Raw genomic sequence first — 22,067 nt, 5'->3', positions numbered from 1 at the left:
GACTTGAGCACAAAAATCTAGGCTGACACTCTAGTGCAGTGCTGAGGGAGTGCTGCACTGTTGGAGGTGCCGTCTTTCAGACGAGACATTAAACCGAGGCCTGGTCTGCTCTCGGGTGGATGTAAAAGATCCCATGGCCACTATTTCGAAGAAGAGCAGGGGAGTTATCCCCGGTGTGCTGGTCAATATCCCTCAGCCAACATCACTAAAACAGATTATCGGGTCATTGCTACATTACTGCTTGTGGGAGCTTGCTGTGCACAAATTGGCTGCCACCTTTCCTACATTACAACAGTGACTACACTTCAAAAAGTACTTAATTGGCTGTAAAGTGATTTGAGACATCCTGAAGTTGTGAAAGGCGGTTTTATAAATGCAAATCTTTTAAGAGCCCACAGCATAAGTGCAGCTTGAGTGAAGTGACTCGTACAGCATGTAGAAATCCATACTCCCCTATGTGGTAAATTTTGTAACCCACCCACACACACACACTGTTTAATTTTAATGGAAACGCGCAAGCAGTAACTCTCGTACCGTGGGGCCATACTTGTGGCAAGGGATTTGAAGCCTTCATAAGGGGAGGGGAGAAAATTGGAGAACAAGTTTTGGACCAGGTGTTTGTTGGAAAAGTGACCGGTGTAAACCAACCAATGCTCCCTTTAAGCCGCGCAGCGCTCGTGCTCCCATGCTGCTGGCTCACCGGCTTTTAAATGGGGAAACGCCGCGCACGCCAGGTGTTTTGTAGGGGCCGGGCAGCCAAAAAATAATGAAAGGAAGCATTGAAACCAACCTCTCTCGTTTATAGGAGGAGGCAGAATTAGACTTAAAACTTTCAAGGGGCAATCAATCCAGTTGGTCTAGCAGTTGGGAAATCTGATGTTTGTGGTCTGAGCTGACTGTAGGCTTGAGGTTTTTTGTTTCATGTCTCAAACCTTGTCCTTTCACCCTCCAGAATCTGGGCAGTGAAATAGGATGAAAATCTCAAGCAAGGCATAGCTTCCCTTCGAAGGGGCAAGCGTGCTTTATTAATCTCCAATAAAATGTAAGTGCGGCAGGTATCAAGTTTTGTACTTTGCCCATTCAAATTATTGACTAACATCCAATTGGAGATTGTCCTTCATAGCTGGGCTAGCTGGCGAGAGCATTTTGAGCATAAATGGAAGCGTGAAGCTTTGCTGATTATGGTTCTGCTGCTTATGGTGATTGAGGTGTATAAAATTATGAGGGGCCTAGATAGAGTGGATAGGAAGGACCTATTTCCCTTAGCAGAGAGGTCAATGACCAGGGGGCATAGATTTAAAGTAATTGGTAGAAGGATTAGAGGGGAGTTGAGAACTTTTTCACCCGGAGGGTGGTGGGGGTCTGGAGCTCCCTGCCCGAGAGGGTGGTAGAGGCAGAAACCCTCATCACATTTAAAGGATGCTTGGATGGGAACTTGATGTCTCACAAACGGCACCGTGATAATGACCAGATAACCTGGACCAAGAGCTGGAAAGTGGGATTGGGCCGGATAGCTCTCTTTCGGCCGGCACAGACACGATGGGCCGAATGGCCTCCTTCTGTGCCATAAATTTCTATTCTATGAATGGAGACCATATCGCGATAGTAAATTAAGAATGTAGCATTAAAGCATATTGGTACTAATAGGCTACGTAAACCTAATAACCAAGACAGCCCTACAGGAAGTAGACTGAGTTTGGATGCGATCTTGAGCTGGTTCTTAATGGGCAGTAATGCACAGCAAAATGTTCAAGACTTTATCTTGGAGGGAGCATAATGTGTGCCAAATCTTGGTCAGTTCACGCTGAGGATCTCTGTTCAAGCTGGGTGGAGTGTATAGACCCCTCTCCAGTAGTGTCCTAATAGCTCAGTGCCTATCTCTTCAAGCTGAGGGGAGTTCAACACACAGTCTCTCAACAGTCCAGCTTGTACTGCCGTGTTAAATGTAAGTGCAAAATTCACCAAAGGAGAAGGGGGTAAGTGGAAAGGCCTCATTTATTCATAGTGCAGATACTGAGTACGGGAAACTTTGTGATATCCGGCACCGACGGGACCGAGCTGTTGCCGTCCCATCAAAACTGCCGGACAAACCAGCGCTAATGTTAAAACATATGGAAGCTTTTGAGCTCCGTATCTAGCAACAAACCCTGTTGCTTAGCTTCTAAACAGTCGGCCGTAGCTTGCAAGCGTCTCTGTAGCTAAGCAACAGCTTTAGCTAGACCTTGCAGAGCCTGACTGGTGGAAAAAAAAGCAACGAAAAGAAAAAAAACTTACCGAACCGACTCCTGAATTTTGCCGGTGGCTCGAGCATTCCGGACAGTTAACCTCCGGATAAACCAAAGTTTCCTGTACATGCTGGACACTGCCACAAATAACTTGGTAATGCTGTTCAAAGCTCCAGCACCCCATGGCAATAGAGCTATGGGCAGTGGGGTAATTGGGTATATGAATGTGAAAGAATGACTTGCATTTATACAGCACCTTTCATGACCACTGGACGTCCCAAAGCCAATGAACTATTTTTTTTAAAGTGTAGTCACTGTTGTAATACATTACAACAGTGACTGCACTTCAAAAAAAAAAAAAAAAAAAGTCGTGGACCATGTACAGCAGGCACCTCAAAGCACTGGAGAGGTACCACCAATGCTGCCTCTGCAAGATCCTGCAAATCCATTGGCAGGATAGGCGCACCAACGTCCGGGTTCTTGCTCAGGCCAACATCCCCAGCATCGAAGCTCTGACCACGCTCAATCAGCTCCGATGGACGGGCCACATTGTCCGCATGCCGGATACGAGACTCCCAAAACAAGTGCTCTACTCGGAGCTCCAACACGGCAAGAGAGCCCCAGGTGTGCAGAGGAAACGCTTCAAGGACACCCTCAAAGCCTCCTTGAAAAAGTGCAACATCCGCACCGACACCTGGGAATCCCTGGCCCAAGACCGCACAAAGTGGAGGAGAAGCATCCGGGAAAGTGGTGAACACCTCGAGTCTCTTCGCCAGGAGCAAGTGGAAGCCAAGCGCGCACACTGGAAGGAACGCACGTCAACCCAAGCACCCCATCCACCCGCCCCTTCGACCACTGTCAGCCCCACCTCTGACAGACTGTTGGTCCTGCATTGGACTCATCAGTCACCTGAGAACTCATTTTCAATGTGGAAGCAAGTCATAGAAACATAGAAGATAGGAGCAGGAGTAGCCCATTCAGCCCCTCGAGCCTGTTCCGCCATTTAATGAGATAATGGCTGATCATCCAAATGCAGTACCCTGTCCCTGCCTTCTCCCCATATCCCTTGACCCCTTTAGCCTTAAGAAATATATCTAACTCCTTCTTGAATATATTTAATAAGTTGGCCTCAACTGCCTTCTGTGGTAGAGAATTCCACAGGTTCACCACTCCCTGGGTGAAGAAATTCCTCCTCATCTCAGTCCTAAATGGCTTACCCCTTATCCTTAGACTGTGACCCCTGATTCTGGATTCCCCCACCATCGGGAACATCCTTCCTGCATCCAGTCTGTCTAGTCCTGTTAGAATTTTATAAGTTTCAATGAGATCCCCTCTCATTCTTCTAAACTCTAGCGAATATAAGCCTAATCGACCCAATCTCTCTTCATACGTCATTCCTGCCATCCCAGGTATCAGTCTGGTGAATCTTCGCTGCACTCCCTCCATAGCAAGAACATCCTTCCTCAGATAAGGCGACTAAAACTGCACACAATACTCAAGGTGTGGTCTCACCAAGGCCCTGTACAACTGCAGCAAGACATCCTTGCTCCTGTACTCGAATCCTCTCGCTATGAAGGCCAACATACCATTTGCCTTCTTAACCGCCTGCTGCACCTGCATGCTTACCTTCAGCGACTGGTGCACAAGGACACCCAGGTCTCGTTGCACTTCCCCTTTTCCCAATCTATTGCCGTTCAGATAATAATCTGTCTTCCTGTTTTCGCCACCAAAGTGGATAACCTCGCATTTATCCACATTATGCTGCATCTGTCATGCATCTGCCCAATCACCCAACCTATCCAAATCATACTGGAGTTTCTCGGCATCCTCCTCACAGCACACACGCCCACCCAGCTTTGTGTCATCTGCAAACTTGGAGATATTACAACTAGTTCCCTCGTCTAGATCATTAATATATCCTCGGTTCCGAGGGACTGCCTAAGAAGAAGAGGTATGACCGCAGCCAATTTGCACAGAGCAAGCTCCCACAAACAGCAACGTGATAATGACCAGCTAATCTGTATTTAGTGATGTTGATTGAGGAATAAATATTGGTCGGAACACCGGGGAGAACTTCCCTGTTCTTCAAAATACTTCCATGGGATCTTTTACGTTCACCTGAGAGGGCAGATAGGGCTTAACGTCTCATCCAAAAGACAAAATATTAAAATTTTACTGATAAGTAATGAATGGCTGTCATTATGGGCAGTGATATAATGGATATGCAGAATTTGCTCTTTAATCTCTTAATTTGTCAGTTATGTTCTACAGACCTCTAAGGTTGCAATGCCCTTCTCCATAGAAATGAAGATATTGATTCTGTTCCAAAGACTAATGTCCATTCGGGCAACGCTCTGGTAAGTTGCCAAGACTGGAATATCTGCGAATCATTACCGTGTAATTGCTCTCTGTGGGTTGGTTGGAAACTAGTTCACGGTAGGTGGTGACCACAAGAGCTCTGACATATTCCTGTGGGAATGGCTGAAAACTCCAATCACTTCCAATAGTACAGCACTCCTTATAAAAAGAGGGACATTTCAGGACTCGGGTGGTGGAGGGGGTGCGGGGGAGAAGAGGTTAGACAAATTAAAGGTGTTGCCAAAGAGAGAGGTTTAAGGAGGCATTTGAAGGCTGGCATGGAGGTAATGAGATCAAGGCCTTGGAGAGGGTGCAGAGATTTACTAGAATGGTGCCAGGGATGAAGGACTTCAGTTACATGGAGAAATTAGAGAAACTGGGATCGTTCTCCTTAGATCAGAGAAGGTTAAAGGGAGATTTAATAGAGGTAGAATCATAGAATGGTTACAGCACAGAAGAAGGCCTTTCGGCCCATCGAGCCCACTCCCCCGCCCTTTCCCCGTAGCCCTGCAAATTGTTTTCCTTCAGGTGCTTATCCAACTCCCTTTTGAAAGCCACGATTGAATCTGCCTCCACCACCCTTTTCAGGCAGTGAATTCCAGATCCTAACCACTCGCTGCGTAAAAAAGTTTTTCCTCATGTCGCCTTTGGTTCTTTTGCCAATCACCTTGAATCTGTGTCCTCTGGTTCTCGACCCTTCTGCCAATGGGAACAGTTTCTCTCTATCTACTCTGTCTAGACCCCTCATGATTTTGAACACCTCTATCAAATCTCCTCTCAACCTTCTCTGCTCCAAGGAGAACGACCCCAGCTTCTCCAGTCTAACAACGTAACTGAAGTCCCTCATCCCTGGAATCATTCTCGTAAATCTTTTCTGCACCCTCTCTAAGGCCTTCACATCCTTGCTAAAGTGCGGTGCTCAGAATTGGACACAATACTCCAGTTGAGGCCGAACCAGTGTTTTATACAAGTTCATCATAATTTCCATGCTTTTGTACTCTATACCTCTATTTATGAAGCCCAGGATCCTGTAAGCTTTTTTAACTGCTTTCTCAATGATTTGTGTACATATACCCCCAGGTCTCTCTCTTCACGCACCCCCTTTAGGATTGTACCTTTAGTTTATATTGCCTCTCTTTATTCTTTCTACCAAAATGTATCACTTTGCACTTTTCTGCGTTAAATTTCATCTGCCACGTGTCCGCCCATTCCACCAGCCTGTCTATGTCCTCTTGAAGCCTATCACTCTCCTCCTCACTGTTCACTATACTTCCAAGTTTTGTGTCATCTGCAAATTTTGAAATTGTGCCCTGTGCACCCACATCCAAGTCATTAATATATATCAAGGTGCTCAAAATTACGAGGGTTTTGATAGAGTCGATCGGGAGAAACTGTTTCCACTGGCAGGAGGGTCGGTAACCAGAGGACACAGATTGAAGATCATTGGCAAAGAAGCCAGGGAGGAGAGGAAGAGAATTTCTTTTACGCAGCGAGTTGTTGTGATCTGGAACGCGCTGCCTGAAAGGGCGGTGGAAGCAGATTCAATAGCAACTTTCAAAAGGGAATTGGATAAATACTTCAGAAGGTAATAAATCAGGGCGATTGGGGAAGGAGCAGGGGAGTGGGACTAATGGGTAGTTCTTTCAGGCAGCCGGGAGAGGCACGATGGGCTGAATGGCCTCCTCTGTGCTCTATTATTCTATGATAATGGTTGAAGCAATTTGACTCTTGGTAGGGTCAGACTGAGATTTTAAAAATTCTGCTGAATTGATCGCTTCTTTCACTTGGGTCGAATCACTGCCGGAATCTTCATTCCCACGGGATCACAGGAGGAAAGGTCTTCACTGTAATGGAGAGATGAGCCTATGCGCTGCTCCCACAGGGAGTCCATTTGGTTTTCACGTCAAGGAAGCAGCAATATTCAAACCGTAGCTTACTTTAATATGTTTTCCCACTCTCGGAGATAAAACCAGCAGGATCCGATTGCAACTGTTTCTTACCCTGCGTTACGTGCTACACTTAGCCCTAGCTGGGGGAAGGTTTCCACCGTCAAGTATTTTTTTTCTAGCATATCCTTAGGAGAATATGCCAGTGGCGAATCGAGGAACACAACGGTCTAACTCGTGCCATGCGACGCTAATAACGTGGTCCCATCACATCGACGTCGTAACCAAGAAGGCATGACAACGCCTGTTCTTCCTCAGGAGACAGAAGAAATTTGGAATGGCCCCCCAGATTCTCACCAACTTCTACCGGTGCACCATCGAGAGTATCCTGTCCGGCTGCATCACTACCTGGTATGGCAACTGCACCGCCACAGACCGCAAGGCTCTACAGATGGTGGTGAAAGCTGCACAACACACTATAGGAATTAAACTACCTGCTGTGCAGGATATCTACCCCGAGAGGTGCCGGGGGAAGGCCCTGAGAATCATCAAAGACGCGAGTCACCCCAGCCACAACCTCTTCGCCCTGCTCCCGTCCGGTAAGAGATACCGAAGCATACGGTCTCGTACCAGCAGGTTTCGAAACAGCTTCTACCCCCAGGCCATAAGACTCATGAACGAATAATTTATTATACATAGAAACATAGAAACTAGGAGCAGGAGTAGGCCATTCGGCCCTTCGAGCCTGCTCCGCCATTCAACGAGATCATGGCTGATCATCCAAACCCTAGCACCCGGTCCCTACACCGACAGCCATCCCACCTGAGCCCTATCCCCGTAACCCCACGTATTTAATCCCCCCTAACACTAAGGGCCAATTTTTATCATGGCCAATCAACCTAACCCGCACATCTTTGGACTGTGGGAGGAAACTGGAGCACCCAGAGAAAACCCACGCAAACACGGGGAGAATGTGCAAACTCCACACAGACAGTCACCCGAGGCCGGATTTGAACCCGGGTCCCTGGCGCTGTGAGGCAACAGTGCTAACCACTATGCCACCGTGCTGCCCATTATTATTTATTACTGTTTTATTTATTATTACTGTTGTTTTATTTATTATTACTGTATTTCTATTAATATTTTTATCATTGCTATGCCATATTTATTCCAATGTTGGGAGGACTCGTAAAAATCAACATTTCATTGTGCAGTACACACGTCTGCTGCATATCACAGAATCACAGAAACCCCACAGTGCAGATAGAGGCCATTTCGGCCCATCAAAGTCTGCACCGACACATATCCCACCCGATTCCTGTAACCCCTACACCAACACATATCCCACCCTATCCCCGTAACCCCACGTATTTAATCCCCCTAACACTAAGGGTCAATTTATCATAGCCAATCAACCTAACCCGCACATCTTTGGACTGTGGGAGGAAACCGGAGCACCCGGAGGAAACCCACGCAAACACGGGGAGAATGTGCAAACTCCACACAGACAGTCGCCCGAGGCGCAGATTCGAACCCGGGTCCCTGGCGCTGTGAGGCAACAGTGCTAACCACTATGCCACCGTGCTGCCCGTTTATGACAAATAAAATTGAATATGAATGAATAATATCGCCATTGCGGCGAATTCCGGGCCATTATCTTGACGATGACCTGGGGTGGGCGGGGGGGGTGGTCCTGGCCAACCTTCATTCTTCAACCAACACCACCAAAGCACAATAACTGCCTCACGTATTTCATTGCCGTTTATTAGACCTTGAGCATAAATTGGTTGCCATGTTTGGCTACAGTTCAAAAGTAACCCATTGGCTGTAAAGTACTGTGGAATGTGCTGAGGTCATGAAAAGCTGCTCGAAAAATGCCCATGATTCCAACACGTCAAAAAGTGTTGAAAGAAAGACTTGCATTTCTATAGCGCCTTTCCTGACCTCAGGATGTTCCAAAGCGCTTTACGGCCAATGAAGTACTTTTAAACCACTGTTGTAATGTTAAAAATGTCCTTATGGTATAACTTGGCCTTTGGCAAAACTACTTCTGCCTGACTTCCCTTTTTTTTCCAAATATCTCCACGGTCTTCTGCATCCCGCCCCTCCCTCCCCGCCAAACTCAACTGAATGGTGTTTTCCAGCTGTACGTCCTACCGCACCTCCTCTGCCGTGCTCCATCCGTGTGGTTTATTGCACCACCACCACCATCATCGGAGGCAGAGGTACCGCCTCCTCGCCACTCCGCCTCCTCGCCACTCCGCCTCGCTCGCTCGCTCCTCCTTTAAGACGCTCCTTAAACCTCTGACCGAGCTTTTGGCCACCTGTCCTAATATCGCCTTATGCTGCTGGGTGTCAGATTGTGTTTGCTGATCGCGCCTGTGAAGCGCCTTGGGGACGTTTTGCTACGTTCAGGCCGCTGTATAAATGCAAGTTGTTGTTGTTGTTGTACCCACACTCTATTGAACTCTTCCTAAGCCACCTTCAATTGCATTTTCTTCCCCTCCTCAACCGCTCCCATCTCCTGCTCAGTGTCCTTCTCTACCCTTTACAAAGTCTTCATAATGCCCTTCTATGTGGGGGGTAGAACCTTAGAGCACAGAAGGAGGCCATTCGGCCCGTCGTGCCTGTGCTATTCACGTGAAAGTCATCCAGCTGGTAACGTCCTCATTTTAATTCCATTCGGACACATAGCAGGGAGTCAGGTTGGAGGTGTGCTTGAGGAGCACTGAATCCAACGCACTTGCCATCGTTTTCGTACTGTGCTGGAGCTGCGCTCTCTCTCTCTCTCACTCGCACTCCCTCCTTTGCGGCCTGACCTTCCTTTGTGTCTTCCCACAGCAGTACAACTGTGACCAGAGTGAGGCCGAACCGGACTGCCCCCTCAGCATCTTTCGCCAGTGAGTATTAGAGCCATGCTGGTCCAAGGAGGTCTCTGATTCTCAGGTTCGTGGAGGACGCCCTCCTCATCCAAGGCAGCAGCTGCAGGTGACATCAACGCCCATGGAGTGGTTAGGGGGGAGGGAGAGGGCTGATGGCTATTGGACAACCTCTGCAATAAAAAACAGAAACTGACTGGAAAACCGTTCAGGTCAGGCAGCATCTTTTTTTTTATTTGTTCCTGGGATGTGGGCGTTGCTGGCAAGGCCAGCATTTATTGCCCACCCCTAATTGCCCCTTGAGAAGGTGGTGGTGAGCCGCCTTCTTGAACCGCTGCAGTCCTTGTGGTGAAGGTCATAGCGGTTGTGTACAACGGTGTAGCTTGCTAGGCCATTTCAGAGGGAAGTTAAGAGTCAAGCACATTGCTGTGGGTCTGGAGTCACATATAGGCCAGACCAGGTAAAGATGGTAGATTTCCTTCCCTAAAGGACATTAGTGAACCAGATGGGTTTTTACAACAATCTGATAGTTTCATGGTCACTGTTACTGATGCTAGCTTTTTGTTCCAGATTTATTTAATTAACTGAATTTAAATTTCCCAGCTGCCGTGGTGGGATCTGAACTCACGTCTCTGGATCATCTGTGGAGAGAGAAAACAGAGTTAACGTTTCAGGCCAATGACCTTCCATCAGAACTGGAAGAAGTTAGAGATTTTGACGTTTTTTTTTAAGCGCGTGCAGAGCCTGGGAAGATGGTGAACAAGATACAAGAGACAAACGGAAATCTCGGCAGAGAGAAGAGCAGAGTGCCTTCAATACGACAATCTCTGCATGCCCGGGCGGGCAGAGAATTGGGTTTGGCTGAGACCCTGCCTCCCATGGTCAAAGCCCAGCTGGGCAGAGGTCCGGCCCAGCAGGCGTCAGTATTCTCCAGGGAGAGGAGGAAAGGAAAAGTGGCAGGGGAAAAGAGTGAAATGGGAGCTTGTGGAGGGAGTGCTGCATTGTCGGAGATGCGGTCTTTCAGTTGAGACATTAATTCGTACAGAAATGCGTAGAAATTACAAATTGGAAACGGGCCATTTGACCCAACGGGCCTGTGTCAGCATTTACCCTCCACATGAGCAAAGAGTCCTGATCACATTTACCCGCCCTGTTCCCGTATGGCGGGAGGTGAGGTCGAAGATCAGCCATGATCTTATTGAATGGTGGAGCAGGCTTGAGGGGCCGAATGGCCGACTCCCGCTCCTATTTCTTATGTTCTTATATCCCTTTTCCTTCATCCACCTATCCAATCTATTCTTCAATGGTTTCTGTCTCAAACCCTGGAAGTAGGGTGGCCAACACTGGATGGTTGTGTTCCTGGAGGCTTCATAACAAGACATAAGAATTAGGAGCAGGAGTAGGTCATTTGGCCCCTCGAGCCTGCTCCGCCATTCAATAAGATCATGGCTGATCTGATCTTGGCCTCAACTCCACTTCCCTGCCCGCTCCCCATAACCCTCGACTCCCTTATCGTTCAAAAATCTGTCCATCACATGACCTCCTCCCGCCAACTGCCCCACCTCCACATTCTCCCCATTGGTCACCCAACATGTCCATTCTCACGGGGCCCCGCCGTCTCACGGCCAATTGGAAAGCCAACAGACTCTTCATTAACTGATTGGATGATCCTTGACCTAACTTTTTCTTTCCCATCTCCAACATTTTTTATAACTAACAAACAAAAGTGTTGAAAGAAAATTATTTTTTTAATCACCGTATGATTTTTCTCCCCAGGTGTTTGCTCGCAGTGAGTGTCCTGGAGATCAATCTTCAATTCCTGGAGACTCCAGGACAACTCTACATGCGAATTCCACAGCCTCACAACTCTCGGTATAAACACGTTTGTCGTGCTCTCTGTTCTCAGTCTCTTACATTTAATCCAAGGCCCGAACCTGCTTGCTCAGGTGGGTGTAAAAGATCCCATGGCACTATTTGAAGAGGGGCAAGGGGGGGGTCACCTGGTAGTGTAACCAATATTTATCCTTCAACCAGAAACAGGTTTTCAGGTCATTTATCTCATTACTATTTGTGGGACCTTGCTGTGCGCAAATTGCTATCAATTAACAGAGTGTCGATTGACACCATTGTGTCAGCCAATGAGTTGGTGGCGGGGCGGGACTTGCGGCAGGACTCAGTCTATTTTACAGCAAACAGAGTCTACTTAAACAGCACACTACAGCAAACAGTCTACAGAGTCTACTTAAAAAAGAGTCTCAGAACTGCAGCAAACAAAACCCGAAACTGCAGCAACATCTCCCGATAAAAGCAGGATTATTTCTCTGGCAAAATGCAGTGAGTGGAGGATAGTTGCATAGTACAAATGGTGTGCGTAAAATCGATCCCAGTCACTTTCAGCAGTGCGGTCTCCAGGCGTGATTGACGGGGGAATTACCCAATCATCTCCATTCTGGCCGGGACTTGCGGTGTCACTCCATGCAGCCATCAATTCACCTACATAACAGTGACTACACTTGAAAAGTAATTCAGCGGCTGTGAAGCACTTTGAGTTGCTCTCGGATGTGAAGATTGTAAGCTGTCAATTGAACCCTCATATGTTAGCGCATTAAAAAAAAGAGATTCCTTTGCCCCACAGATCTGTGTTGTCACAATTATATAATCATCACTTAATCTTGTTACTTATAGGATAAGTGTTTAATTGAAGCCAAAGTTAGCTTATCCAAATTAAAATATAATTACCTTCCAACGCGCCAAAGATTCTGAGCTCTTTATTACAGCTCTGGAATGTTCAATGTTCTATTCCCTGTATGATCAGCTTCCATCAACAACCATTAGTTTAACTAATTTTATAAACTGTCCAACCCACCAGCACTGGATAATAAAGAAAGACTTGCATTTCTACGGCGCCTTTCCTGACCTCCCAAAGCGCTTTACAGCCAATGAAGTACTTTTTGAAGTGTAGTCACTGTTGTAATGTAGGAAACACGGCAGCCAATTTGCGCACAGCAAGCTCCCACAAACAGCAATGTCATAATGACCAGATAATCCGTTTTTTAATGATGTTGGTTGAGAGATAAATATTGGCCAGGACACCGGGGAGAACTCCCCTGCTCTTCTTCAAAATAGTGCCGCGGGATCTTTACGTCCACCTGAGAGAGCATTTAATGTCTCATTTAATGTCTCATTCAAAAGACGTCACCTCCGACAGTGCAGCACTCCCTCGGAGTGTCAGCCTAGATTATGTGCTCAAATCTCTGGAGTGGGACTTGAACCCACAACCTTCTGACCCAGCAGGTAAAAGTGCTGCCCACTGAGCCAATGATCAGAAACAGAAATCCTGGCTGATTTCTTACCCACCCTTCCTCCTTCTCTCCCTCCGAATTCTCAACCCAAATCAGCACGGGCTGCAAGTCATTCCTGGGCTGAACGCCTCAGTACAACAATGGACAGTGCACTTACTTACCCGCTGAGCGAGCGGAGGATGTGCTGTGGTTGCCTTTGAATGGGAGGGTTTGGGGATGCCAAGCAGACTGCTGGACGTGTAACTTGTGTGATGGTGCAGTGGGATTAGAGTCGTCATCTCTGGTCGGACTTGTTCCTGGAGGGTTCATCACATGACCTCCCGTCTCGCACCGCCCCGCCCCCACCATCCTCCCGGAGCCCCGCCTCCCCACAACCAGTAGAGAAGCAAACAGACTCTTCAATACCCGACTAAATGATTTTCAAAAATAACAACAGAAAACGCTGGAAAAACTAAGCAGGCCAGGCAGCATCCGTGGAGAGAGAAACAGAGTTAACGTTTCAGGTCGAAGACCCTTCGTCAGAACTGGAAACAAGCAGGAAAAGGAACAGATTTTACAAACGCAAATCCCGTCGAAGAGAAGAGCAGAACTTCTTCAAGGTGGGCATTCCTAGGAGAGAGGTGGCAGTGAATGATTTTCAACTTCAGTCAGGCCCGCTCTTTTTCCATCTCCAATGTCTTTTTGCAACTAATTAAGTGAAAATTTTAAAACGCACACAATTATTTTGATGTCACGATACTTTTTCTCCAGCAGTGTCGCTGGAGATCAGTCTTCAATTCCTGGAGGCTCCAGACCAGTCCTGGAGGGTTGGCCGCCCAAATTGGGAGGCGAGCTTGGGCCGACTGTTCTCAGGGCAGGTGTGTCACTACAGGGAGGGAGGGGGGAAAAGGGCTGCTCTTAAATGATTGCTACTAACTGTTCATAAAGCAGTGTTTGTATCTGAAAGTGCTGGGAGCAGTGCATGCCATCTACAAGATGCACTGCAGCAACTCGCCAAGGCTTCTTCGGCAGCACCTCCCAAACCCGCCACCTCTTCCACCTAGAAGGACAAGGGCAGCAGGTGCATGGGAACACCGCCACCTCCAAGTTCCCCTCCAAGTCACACACCATCCTGACTGGGAAATATATTGGCCGTTCCTTCATCGTCGCTGGGTCAAAATCCTGGAACTCCCTCCCTAACAGCACTGTGGGAGCACCTTCACCACACGGACTGCAGCGGTTCAAGAAGGCGGCTCACCACCACCTTCTCGAGGGCAATTAGGGATGGGCAATAAATACTGGCCTTGCCCACATCCCATGAATGAATTTTTTTTTTAAAAGATCCGCTCCTCTCCTCTTGCCCAGAGGCAATGTCTGCAGAAAAGCAAAAAAGTCAATCAAAAACCTTAAAAGGAACAATTTGCATTTATATAGCACCATTCAGAACCTCAGGCATCCCAAAGCACTTTCAGAATCACAGAAACCCCACAGTGCAGATAGAGGCCATTTCGGCCCATCGAGCCTGCACCGACACATATCCCACCCGATCCCCGTAACCCCTACACCAACACATATCCCACCCTATCCCCGTAACCCCACGTATTTAATCCCCCTAACACTAAGGATCAATTTATCATAGCCAATCAACCTAACCCGCACATCTTTGGACTGGGAGGAAACCGGAGCACCCGGTGGAAACCCACGCAAACACGGGGAGAATGTCTGTGTGGAGTTTGCACAGTCACCCAAGGCCGGATTCGAACCCGGGTCCCTGGCGCTGTGAGGCAACAGTGCTAACCACTATGCCACCGTGCTGCCAATGAAGTCCTAGTCACTGTTGTAATTAGGGAAACACAGCAGCTGATTAGCAGACAGCAAGATCCCACAAACAGTGATGAGATAAATGACTAGATAACCTGTTTCTGATGGTGTTGGTTGAGAAATGAACATTGCCCAGTGTTATGTATTGTGTGTTCTATTGTGTGTTCTCCTCCCACCTGTGGTGGCGCTGTCACAGGAGATAAATGGTTGGGTATTCTCTCGGTTAAGTTTAGCTCTCTTTGTTCGGAACTTGCCAGAACTTCCTTTCCTTCCAATAAAGCACTTCATGTTTGAATCTCTGAGTTCTGAGTCCTAAATTGTGTCTAGGTAGAAAGGTACTGACACAACAAGTGGCAACGAGGAGCGGATGAATCTGCGTACGTTACGGGTGCAGTGAGTAAACAGAAAATTTAATTTGAAACGTGAGATGGCTACTATATTAGGAAACATCGGTGATTTTGATGAAAATGTGGAGCAATGGAGCGCATATACGGAACATTTTGACTATTTTGTATTGGCGAATGCGGTGGCAAATGAAAAGGTCGTGCCTACCTTTTTGAGTGTAATCGGGCCGAAGACTTTCAATTTACTTCGCAGCCTCGTGCAGCCAGATAAGCCAGGAACTAAAACATATAAGCAACTAGTGGAAATTCTTGGAGCGCATTTTTCACCAAAACCTCTGGTTATTGCTGAGAGATTTAGATTTCACAAACGGAATCAAGAGGAGGGGGAATCAGTGACGATGTTTATTGCTGCTTTAAAAAGGTTGTCGGAACACTGCCAGTTCAAGGAGGTGCTGAATGACACCATTAGAGACAGACTTGTGTGTGTGGTTTGCAAAATGCAGCCACACTGAAGCGCCTTCTTACTGAGGACAACCTTACTCTTGAAAAGGCCATTGAAGTTAGTGTCTCCATGGAGATGGCGGAAAAGGAGGCTCACCAGTTGAGTTCAACAGGGAGAGTTCACAAGGTGTCGTCTGAGCCTAAAGGTGCGCGGAACGGCACATGTTACCGTTGTGGGAAAACAGGCCATCACGCTAATGACTGCTGGTGTACGGAGCTGGAATGCCGAAATTGTGGCAAAAAGGGTCACATTGAATGCGCCTGTAGAGGTAAAAAAAGAACAGACAGAGCTGGGAAGCATGGAAGCAAAATGTCTGTATTTGGACAAGAGAGGAAAAAGAGTGTTCATTCAGTGCAGTATGATGGAACAAGCAAAACAGAGGGGAGCGACACCTCTGAGGAGGAAGAGGTGCACATACTGACGGTTGCAGGTGGTTCAAATGGCTACTGGGTGTCACCACTGGTGGAGGGACAATCAGTGCGGATGGAGGTGGACACAGGCGCGGCTGTGTCCCTTGTTTCAGACACTGTCTACAACAAAATGCTAAAGCATCTTACCCTTCAGCCAACAAACATTGTGCTAAAGACGTATACCGGCGAACCTGTGGCCATGAGAGGCGTCATTGAGGTGAGAGTTAAATTGAACGGACAGACTGCAAAACTGCCACTATATGTGGTAAAGGGAAATTACCCATCGCTACTGGGACGTGCGTGGCTAGAGAAAATCACGCTGGACTGGCCTGCAGTCCGCATGATGTCAAAAGGGGAGTCAGGTCTGAATGCAGTGTTAAACAAACATGCAGAACTCTTCAATGGGGAACTTGGGAGCATGAAAAAGATCAGCGTGAGACTGGACATTAAACCTGACAGCAAGCCGAAGCTTCACAAAGCCCGACCTGTACCCTATGCAATTAAGCCAAAAGTTGAGGCTAACTTGGAGGCCTTAGTCGAGAATGGAGTCCTGGAGCCTGTGAGCGTGAGCAAATGGGCCACACCCATTGTTCCTGTCCTGAAAAAGGATGGATCTGTTCGAATCTGCGGGGATTTTAAAGTGACTATTAACCCGGTGCTGTCTGCGGAACAGTACCCTCTTCCCCTCATTGAGAATCTTTTTACGGGCCTGGCCGGAGGGCAAAAGTTCAGCAAAATAGACTTATGCCAGGCTTATCTACAAATGCATGTCGATGACAAATCAAAGGAGCTGCTGACAATTGTGACACACAAGGGGCTATACAGGCACTGCCGCCTTCCGTTTGGAATTACGTCGGCCCCTGCTCTATTCCAAAGGGCAATGGATCAGATTTTGAGTGGAATGCCAGGAGTCCAGTGCTACCTGGACGACATCCTTGTCACTGGGACAAATGAGGAGGATCATCTTCTGAACTTGGATGCGACACTACAATGACTGAAAGAGTACGGACTCAGAGTTCGTAAAGACAAATGTGAATTCTTTCAGTCTTCAGTTGAGTACCTGGGGCATGTGATTGACGCTACTGACCTGCATAAGGCGCCGTCAATGGTCAAGGCGATCGTGGAGGCCCCAGCACCCCAGAATGTGAGCCAGTTACGTTCATTTCTGGGGCTACTTAACTACTATGGGAAGTTTATTCCAGACTTAGCAACACTGCTGAAGTCGTTACATCAGTTGCTATGTCAAGGCAAAACATGGAAATGGACTGAACTGTGCAATGAAGCTTTCGCCCAAGCAAAGAAAGCATTGCTGAATTCGGAGGTCCTGACACACTTCGACCCAAAGCTACCCGTGTAGCTAGCATGTGATGCATCACCATATGGTGTGGGAGCAGTCATATCCCACATCATGCCTTCGGGTGAAGAGAAACCTATCGCCTTCGCATCACGCACCTTGAACAAGGCCGAGAGTAACTATGCGCAGATCGAGCGCGAGGCCTTGGGAATCGTTTTTGGAATTCGAAAATTTCATCAGTACCTGTTTGGGAGAAGGTTCACACTCCTGACAGACCACCGTCCATTGACTTCAATCTTCGGGCCCCACACCAGAATTCCATCTCTCGCTGCAAGCAGGATGCAAAGGTGGGCTTTACTGTTGTCAGGACACACATACGACATCAAATATCGCAAATCAGACTTGCACGGCAACGCAGACGGTCTCTCGAGGCTACCCTTGCCTGTTACTCCCCCAGAGCCTCGTCAGATAGACATCTTCTACTTTAGACAAGTGGAGGGAGCACCTGTCACTGCAGTTCAGGTGCGAAGGTACACCCGCAACAATCCAGTCCTGTCTGAGGTAATGGACGATGTCATTCGAGGGAGAGCGATAGGAGATTCTCCTAGTTTGAAACCTTACGTTTCAAAAAGAAATGAGCTCTCCGTCCAGGCAGGTTGTCTTCTTTGGGGACGCCGTGTCATCATTCCGCCACCTCTGAGGGAACCTATACTGCAACAACTTCATACAGGCCGCAGTGGGATGGTTCGGATGAAGGAAATGGCAAGAAGCTACTTCTGGTGGCCAGGTCTCGATGGGAATATTGAGGAGAAAGCCAAAACATGTTTCCCATGTCAAAGGGTCCGGAATGTTCCACAGCTGGCAACCCTACACCCCTGGGATTGGCCTGCAGAAGTGTGGCAGCGAGTACATGTGGACTTCGCCGGTCCTTTCGAAGGGAAGATGTTTATGGTGGTTGTGGACGCTCGTAGCAAGTGGCCGGAGGTCGCTGTCTACCACGGCAGAGAAAACAATTGAGAAACTTGGTGAGATGTTCAGCCGTTATGGCTCACCGGAACAACTCGTAAGTGACAATGGTCCACAATTTGTATCACAGGAGTTTGCAACCTTCCTGCATGTGAATGGTGTCCAACACATCAGGTCTGTGCCCTATCATCCCTCTACTAACGGCCAGGCAGAAAGGTTCGTGCAAACTTTGAAGCACACCTTGAAGGCATCGCAAGGTCAGGGCTCAATCCACCAACATCTGAACAGCTTCCTGTTGTCCTACAGGAACGAGCCGCATACCACAACCAAAACTTCCCCCGCTTCGTTCATGATGAAGTGGCAGTTGCGGACAAGTTTTGACTTACTCAAACCTCCAAGGGCAGAGCAGGTTGTCCATCGTCAACAACAAGCTCAAGTTGAAAAGAGAGAGAAAAGAGCCAAGGAGAGACGGTTTCATCCGGGAGAGCACGTCCTAGCTCGAAACTACAACACTGGACCGAAATGGGTTCCTGCTACGGTGATCGCGCAGACGGGCCCTGTGTCTTACACGGTTGAGACTGCTGAGGATGTTGTCTGGAGAAGACACAGATCAACTGTTGCTAGGAGCAGAGACCGCCACAGAGGCTCCAACGGCTGGTTGGCCTGAACTGTTTCCGAATGATACCGCAAACCAGCATCCTTTGCCACAGTGCTCTTCTCCAACACAGGAAGTCAAAGAGACTGTTCCACCTGTGCAAACTCCTGACTTTCAACTGACACAGGCACCTTCTCTATCCAGGCCTGTGTCAATGCCTACTGCTGTGGAAGCCAGCGATGACCGCTGGTATCCTGTCAGAGAGCGGCGGCCTCCAAGACGCTTGGATCTGTAGGCTTAGTGACTTACCCACAAGACTGGGGCAGAATAAACCCCAGGGTAAAGTCAGGGTTTGAGGCAGTCTACCTCTACCCTAGGTTAGTTGAGTGTATTGAAAGTAACTTACCTATTGAGGAATACTGTGGACCTTCCATTTAAGAGGGGAGGAAATGTTATGTATTGTGTGTTCTATTGTGTGTTCTCCTCCCACCTGTGGTGGCGCTGTCACAGGAGATAAATAGTTGGGTATTCTCTCGGTTAAGTTTAGCTCTCTTTGTTTGGAACTTGCCAGAACTTCCTTTCCTTGCAATAAAGCACTTCATGTTTGAATCTCTGAGTTCTGAGTCCTAAATTGTGTCTAGGTAGAAAGGTACCTGTTGTGTATGTACCTTTAAGAGAATAACTGGTCTCAGACTGCAGTACCGGCAGTGACCACCCCTGTATAAAAGGCGCTAGTGAGCCTCTGTTGTTTTAGTTTCACTATTGACTTCCACCAGTAAAGACGTGTTTTGTTTAACTCTGCTGTCCGTGTCTCAATCATTCACGGACATAATACTGGCGACGAGCAGATACGAACCTACCTACAGTCTGCACCACCTCCTGGGATCCATTCCTACAGCAAAGTGAGCAGAGGTCGAGGCCAGAAAGAAAAGAACGTAAGAGGCAGTAGAAACGGGCGTCGACCGTGGGCATCCGCCCTGTGTTGCAGAGTTGAAGATTGCTGGAGAAGCTGTCGGATGCGGGGCCTGGTTCCTGTCGACGGTGCTTCAGCTAATCGGGCTGGTGGCAGGTAGTGCACTGATCCTTCCTGGGCTGCGGCGGTCGCGAACTCGAGCGGGTGGTTTGCAATGGGGCCGAGCAGCGTTGTCGGGAAGGAGAGAGAGGGTGGAGCACACAGGGCGCGGCCGGTGCTACGAAGCCGGGCTGCGTATAGACCCGCGAAGAGGGAGGCAAGAGTCCCACAGGGTTGTTCCACGACGGGAAAATAATTTAAGAAAATATTAAACGCGCAAGAAACCGTGGAAAGCAGCGCTAACAACAGCGGGGAAGAAGGCAAAGCGCGGGAGGCACCATCGTAATCAGCGGGGAAGAAGGCAAAGCGTGGGAGGTGCCATTTTGTTAAATCGGGGAAGAAGGCAAAGCGCGGGAGGCGCCATTTTAGATTTGCAAGATGCCGAAGACTGGCTGTATCACTGCTTTTGATAATACAATAGAGGACTGGACCACGTATGTGGAAAGAGTCGAGGTATATTTCGAGGCAAACGAAATAGCGGAGGAGAAAAAGGCATCGATATTGTTAAACTTAATGGGTGCTAGAACGTACGGCCTATTGCGGGACCTGATTACTCCAGCCAAACCGAAGGCGAAGAGTTTTAACGAAATTGTTGCTGTCCTACAGGAACACTTAAACCCTGCACCACTGTTGATAGCAGAAAGATTTAAATTCCACAGGAGAACTCAGCACAAAGATGAGAGCAATGCTGAGTATCTTACAGAACTACGCAAGCTATCAAAGCACTGCCAGTTCGGAGCAGGACTGGCAGATACCCTACGGGACAAATTTGCCTGTGGACTCCTGAGTGAAGGAACACAGAAGAAGTTACTCTCAGTGAAAGAGCTGATGCTAGATAAGGCTTTCAAGCGTGGCAGTATCGTATGAAGCAGCAGCCAGGGGAGCTGCAGAAATTCAACAAAAACCACAGGAATACGGCACCCACGAAATGACACGGGGATTTGCAAAATGTTATTGCTGCGGCAGAACTAACCATGACCAGAAGGACTGCTGGTCCAAAGACAAAATATGCAGGCAATGCGGGAAGATGGGACACATTGCACGAGTTTGCAGGTCTGGGAAGAAGACCAGCGACAACAAAAAGGCTACTAAGGAACCGTACAAGAAAGTACAAAAGATGACGGACAGTAGTTCCGAAGACCAGATGAGCGATAGTGAATCCGGGAACAGGAGACTAAGCTGTCTCAAACTTCACAATGTAATCGCAAAAGAGGATCACCGAACCATTTGGGTCACCCTCACGATAGCAGGGTCCCAAGTTAAAATGGAATTGGATACAGGATCAGCGCTAACCGTCATGAATCGACGAGACTACGAGCGGCTATTTTCACACATACCCTTGAGAGAGACATCCATCATCTTGACGATGTATACGGGGCAAAAAGTATACCCCAGAGGAAAAATGAGGGTGCCTGTCGAATACAACAGCAAGAAAATACAGAAATTGTATCTCTACATACTGCCAAATGGCGGACCACCGTTATTGGGACGGGAATGGATCAGGAAGATAAACTTAGATTGGCACTCTATTCATGCAATGACGGTGGACGGTAAAAAAGATGAAGACGTCACTCCTGGACGATTGTCAACAATCTTAACTAACGCCAAAGAGATATTTCAACAAGAACTGGGCACGCTTAAAGGCGTAACCACCTCGATAAAAATAGAAGAGAATGCAGTTCCCAAGTTTTTCAAAGCAAGACTGGTACCATATGCAATTCGCCCAGCTGTCGAGGCAGAGCTGGAGAATCTGGAGAAGGCGGGCGTGTTGTCTAAGGTCGACTGGAGCGAGTGGGCGACACCCATCGTTCCTGTCATGAAGAAAACGTTAAGCAATAAGTCCGGGGAGCCAAGGAAGATTCGCATCTGTGGGGATTTCAAGGTGACGGTGAACCCAGTCCTTCACACAGTACAATATCCTCTTCCAAGGATAGAAGACATCTTCGCCTCACTGTCTGGAGGGAAGCGTTTTACAAAAATTGACCTAGCACAAGCATATTTGCAGATGGAGGTTGAAGAGTCCTCTAGGAAGTATCTCACGATAAACACTCACAAAGGTCTTTACCAGTATCATCGATTGGTATTCGGAGTAGCATCGGCTCCGGCGATATGGCAAAGAGCGATGGAACAAGTCCTGCAAGGGATTCCGGGGACTCAGTGTTACTTGGACGACATCCTTGTGACGGGTGAAGATGACAGTGAACACCTTAACAACCTAGAACAGGTGCTCACTAGACTACGGGAACATGGGCTGCGAGCCAACCGCCCCAAGTGCGAATTTTTAAAGAAACAGATATCGTATTGTGGCCACGTGATTGATGAAGGGGGGTTACATAAGTCCCCTGACAAAATTGAAGCGGTTGTTAAGGCCCCAGCGCCTGAAAATGTGTCGCAACTGAGGTCATTCCTCGGATTGGTGAATTACTATCATAAG

Source organism: Somniosus microcephalus, chromosome 28, assembly GCF_052327205.1.
Source record: "Somniosus microcephalus isolate GS21.2 chromosome 28, FLI_Smic_1.0, whole genome shotgun sequence".
Lineage (NCBI taxonomy): Eukaryota > Metazoa > Chordata > Chondrichthyes > Squaliformes > Somniosidae > Somniosus > Somniosus microcephalus.
The sequence above is the reverse complement of the archived record's forward strand: the minus strand, read 5'-3'. Positions refer to the sequence as shown.